This window comes from Denticeps clupeoides, unplaced genomic scaffold (genome assembly GCF_900700375.1).
Source record: "Denticeps clupeoides unplaced genomic scaffold, fDenClu1.1, whole genome shotgun sequence".
NCBI classification, from domain to species: Eukaryota; Metazoa; Chordata; class Actinopteri; order Clupeiformes; family Denticipitidae; genus Denticeps; species Denticeps clupeoides.
Window position 1 is genome coordinate 427036 of NW_021629982.1, and position 6000 is coordinate 433035.

Here is a 6000-nt window from a genome sequence, read left to right on the forward strand (position 1 = left end):
GTTCTTTTTCTGAAATGCTGTGTTACTTTTACGCCAGATGTAACGGGACACGCACCTTCCAAAAAGTTCAACTTTTGTCTCGTCGGTCCACAAGGTATTTTCCCAAAAGTCTTGACAATCATTGAGATGTTTTTTAGCAAAATTGAGACGAGCCTTAATGTTCTTTTTGCTTAAAAGTGGTTTGCGCCTCGGAAATCTGCCATGCAGGCCATTTTTGCCCAGTCTCTTTCTTATGGTGGAGTCGTGAACACTGACCTTAATTGAGGCAAGTGAGGCCTGCAGTTCTTTAGATGTTGTCCTGGGGTCTTTTGTGGCCTCTCGGATGAGTTGTCTCTGCGCTCTTGGGGTAATTTTGGTCAGCCAGCCACTCCTGGGAAGTTTCACCACTGTTCCATGTTTTTGCCATTTGTGGATAATGGCTCTCACTGTGGTTCGCTGGAGTCCCAAAGCTTTAGAAATGGCTTTATAACCTTTACCACACTGATAGATCTAAATTACTTTTGTTCTCATTTGTTCCTGAATCTCTTTGGATCTTGGCATGATGTCTAGCTGAGCATTTTGCACTCTCTGATAAGGCCAGGTATGTTGTGCTTGTGCTCGGATGTTCTTTCCTTAATACCACATACTCTACATAGAGCTGGTCTCGATCCCTCTGGACCTTTGGCCAAGGCACCAGTTTCTTACAGTTTGTCCCATATTATAATTCTGTCTAATGCCCAGTATGAACTTAATTAATCATTATAATGCCAGGAGTTTTTACACATTTTAATGAGGAACACCATCCAGTTGAGTAACTGTAGACTATTGAATTGATTGGTCAATAAGATGATTAATTACTATTCCTGAGTCTACAACTGTCTGCACAAAGATCTTTACTCTGCAGCCTCTTTTGCCTTTGTTAATGTGTCACATTGTTTTAGGCAATAAAGGACTTTCTTTAGCAAACCCTTGTCGGTTTTGATATTTTGCATTTAACTTTCGGACACAAACTATTTTTGGTGCTACCTCCAGATATTGATTAGTCAGAAAATGGACTGCAGGTTGCTTCGTCCATGGAGTGTTATGTAGCATTACTTGGCATGGAGCAGGCATGCTGTCAGCGTTAAAACTGCAATAAAGTTTGTACAACTGGGAAAGGTTAATCATAAAGAATAAAGCTGAATAGTTTGCAGATGTGAGTGGTCACTAGGAAGTGATTGGGAGTGCAGAAATACAGTAGACGTACTCACAGCTGTGTGAAATCTGAATTGAAGCTGAAGCTGTCTCTAAAACGTTCATGCACTCACTCATTCATTTACATTTACATTTACGCCATTTATCAGAAGCCCCTATCCAGAGCGACAGTAGTTTCAGGGACAGTCCCCCCCTGGAGCAAGTTTCTTGCTCAGGGACACAATGGTAGTAAGTGGGATTTTAACCTGGGTCTTCTGGTTCATAGGTGAATGTGTTACCCACTAGGCTACCACCCACATTCACTATCCATAACTGCATTATCTTAAGTAGGAACACTTGGTGCAGACTCACTTGATTGAGTCCCTGCTCTGCGGGGTGCCAACCAACACACATACACCATTCACTTACACACTCATACCTTAGACCAGTTTAGAGTCACCAATTCAGAAAGTGAGCGTACTTTTTGGCTGTGGGAGAAAACTGGTGAACTATTTCATTTACTATTTAGGGCTAACACGGGGGGCTGAGAAAACCACACTGTTAACACACTTGTGTGTTACACTGCTTGACTGAATCACATTGCTGATCAAGTAATGCGCATTGCTAGGGGAATGAGAGAAAGAGGTAGAAAACTTATTTTCTCTCAATTCATGGAGACACTTCCTCCCTGCCAAGTACAGCCCGGTGGAAAGAGCAAGAGATTTCTCAATGTAAACTAGTCCCAGTATCACAATGCTACATTATGTACCAGATACTGGTAAGTATTATATATGTTGCATATATCAGCAGTCTTAGCAATTCTATGGTCTCATAACTATAATGGTGGGAATGAAATGCACTAGTTGGATTGGCATTTCTTTATTTGTATTTGTGAATGTGTGAATGAAAAGGTTATCCTTTTTTGTGGCATTGGTGGCCTAGCAGGTAAGGAAGCAGACACATAACTGAAGGATTGTGGAGTTCGAATCCTGAACCGCCAAGGTGCCACCGAGGTCCCCTTGATCAATGTATCAGCCCCACACACTGCTCCCTGGGCACCTTTCATGGCTAGGTTAAGGAGACGTTTTACGATTTATGTTTACACTTCACATTTGGTTTACCATGACCCGGTCTTTAGATACTGTTCGGATAACAACTCAGAAGCCAAACGTTTTTTTTTTATTAATGTAGAGAGTGTAAAGTATGTTTGAAGATCTCATCAGACCAGAGAATCTTTTTCTCACCATCTTGGAGTCCTTCAAGTGTTTTTTTTTTTTGCAAACTCCATGCAGGCTTTCATGTGTCTCGCTCTGAGGAGAGGCTTCTGTCCTACCACTCTGCCATAAAGCCCGACTGGTCGATGGCTGCAGTGATGGTTGACGTTCTACAACTTTCTCCCATATCCCGACTGCATTTCTGGAGCTCAGCCAAAGTGATCTTTAGGTTCTTCTTTACCTCTCACCAAGGCTCTTCTCCCCCAATAGCTGAGTTTGGCCGAACGGCCAGCTTAATGAAGAGTTCTAGTCTTCCCAAACCAATTTCATTTAAGGATTATGGAGGCCACTGTGGTCTTAGGAACATTAAGTGCAGCAGATTTTTTTTGTAACCTTGGCCAGTTCTGCGCCTGCCACAATTCTGTCTCTCAGGCAGTTCCTTAGATCTCATGATTCTCATTTGCTCTGATATGCATTGTGAGCTGTAAGGTCTTATATAGACAGGTGTGTGTCTTTACAAATCAAGTCCAGTCAGTAGAGGTGTAGAAGTCCAGGTGTAATACCATCTCAAGGATCAGAAGAAATTGACAACACTTGAGTTAAATATATGAGTGTCACAGCATAGGGCCTGAATACTTAGGACCATGTGATATTTCAATTTATCTTTTTCAATAAAAATTGAAGGGGGTCTGAATACTTTCTGTACCCACTGTAAATAAAAGTCATGATATTCATGCAATAATAAAAAACATGAACATCAAGTACATAAAAGGGTTGCAATTGCTACCAAGCTGTGCAGTTGTTGCAGGAAATAAAAGTGGAAATGACACAAAGAAGCAAGAAGTAGGCTAGAGAAGCCATGTTCAGAAGAACCGTTCATGTTCTTCAATATTTCATTAGTTTTCAGGACATTTTATGTTCAGAAGAACCCATTGAAGTCCTTCTAAACATCTCAAACGTAATGACATTTTCTTAACAAAGCTTTTTTTTTGTGAAATACCTGATGCAGCCCAACCTCACCCAGACTCTGTCTCCTGTGCCCCCAGCTAATTTGAGTTTGAGACTCCTGCTCTGTCCTCTCTCCTGTGACACCTGCTTCTAATTCCATTTGCCTCAAGCATCAGTATTGTCTGACTTAAGTTGAACATAAGGTCCTGCACATCATCATCAAGGTCCTGTTAATGACCTGATTCCTGCCATTTCAGTGTATGAGTAAATCCCATATGGCTGCAGCTGACTATCAGATGTGTAGTGAGCATGTATTCTACAACAAGGTCTCTTTGCTGCCAGACCGCAACAAGTGACCTCAAGACGGGTGACACATTTCAAATAGGTTTGAGATTCTCATGACCAGCCAATTGGGGGGTGCTTGTACATCATGTACACTGTACGACTATGATCAAGCTGTCATTCGGCTGCACTTCACGAATAATTTCATGAATGAAAATAGAATAGAATGCCTTTTGTTGTCACTATACGCATGTACAATGAAATTAAAAGCAACTCCTTCAGTGCAGACATGAATGTAGAAAATAGAACAAGAAAAATACTAAATATACAAATATAATAAAAAAAGGTATCAGGAATTACAAAGTGACAAGTGACAGCACTATATACATAAGACAAGGAGTAATGTTTTTTATATACAGTGTGTGTGGGTTGCATGTTATTGCACATTGATTTCAATGTATTTACAGTAATGATGAACGTGTAGTGAGTACAGTAGTGGATGGACAGTGGGAATAATTGTACAGTATACAGATATTGCACAGTATTCAATGCTAAGAAATATTCATATTAATATTGTACGGCTGGAGGATAGAAGGAAGTCTGGTTGGAGACCAGATCGGAGGTTAGACTGTGTAGTCAGTGTATGTGTGAGTTTGAGTGGTTTTGGGTAAAACTGTTCTTGAGTCTGTTTGTCCTTGTTGTGATGCACCTGTAGCATCTCCCTGAGGACAACGGGTCAAACAGATCTAATCCAGGGTGGGAGATGCTCTGCTGAGGCATCAGGAGGTGTAGCTGTCCATCAGGCAGGGAAGAGAACAGCCAATGATCTTCTGTGCTGCCTTTACTACGCTCTAAAGCTTTTCCCTGTCTGGCATGGTGCTGTGCCATACCTGCTAACTTACGTGTAATTGTAAATAGGCTTCAGAACATTATTTTGGAATTTGAACATTTTGATAGCGCTAGCTTGATAGCTTGGCTGCAATTATTGCAATAATTACAGAAGGGGACTAGAAATCCTCTTTCCCCTGTAGATATCGTCTTTTTTTCTGGGTGTCCGGCCTCCCCAGTCTCCCTGGTGGAGTTTTCCCTGGCAACCCTGAATTTTTATGTATTTTTATTCTGTATTTCCTTCTTGTACAGGGACAACTGCACAATACCACAACTGGACATCGGAGAGTTAGACTGTTCCTGTTGTCAAAGGCAAAGATAGTTGTTTGAGTCATTTTTGTATTTCAATTAGCAAGAGACAAGTGTGGATCCTGCAGAGTGGCTGAATGCTGGCACCCCAGATATTAATCATTACACATTTGAGCAATTAGTTATAAATGTATATCTTTTCCATTCATTATTACGTAAAGGTCTTTTATTGAAGGCAATGTGTGGAAGAACCTAACAGAATTTTTTGTCTTATATAAGGGAATGTGATGCAGCATTTTGAGCATTTTATTAATGTACAGTACAACACACACCAAAATATTATTCCACCTCAGCATCCTGTCTTTGGGCTGGGTCAGGCCAGAGAATCTCATCCACATCACAGGCTATATTGGCCCTAGCCAGGCAGCGGGGGTAAAATCCTCTTGCATGCCTGGTCCACCCCTGGCATGCATCTGCTGATATGTCTAGGCAGGCTTCTTCCATGGCCTGGAGGAGGTGAACACGGACATCAGGTTCTCTGTCATACACTTTCCACCGCCATGCCGAAAATAACTATCGGGTTTAGAAAGGGAGAGTATGCAGGCAGAAAGATGTTAGAAAACCTTGGATTATTGGTAAACCAGTCATGAACCAGAGCAGCATGATGGAAGCTGACGTTATCCCAAACAACAACGTATTGAGGCTGCTCTGACTGTGCTGGTTCCCTGTAGTCCAGCTGGAACATATGTTGTCTGAAACCATCAAGAAAAGCAAGGAGAAGCACAGTGTTATAGGGTCCTTCAGAACAGCTCATTCCACCGAGACTGCCCTTTTGGCGGTTACCGAGCAGCTACATGCAGCCAGATTGGCAAAACTGTCATCAGTTCTTATTCTCCTCGACCTATCTGCTGCATTTGACACTGTTAACCACAAGACTCTCTTGTCAACCCTGAAGAGGCTTGGAATTCGGGGCTCAGCATGGCAGTGGTTTGCTTCCTACCTTGATGAGCGATCTTACCAAGTGACTTGGAAAGGATCCACCTCTACCTCACGTAGACTCTCCACTGGTGTCCCTCAAGGCTCAGTGCTAGGTCGTCTCCTTTTCTCCCTCTACACGAGATCACTTGGTGAGGTCATTTCCTCACATGGATTATCCTACCACTGCTATGCTGACGACACACAACTCCTCTTCTCCTTTCCTCCCTCTGATCTTCATGCTGCTTCCAAAATCTCTGCATGTCTAACAGACATCTCGTCTTGGATGGCA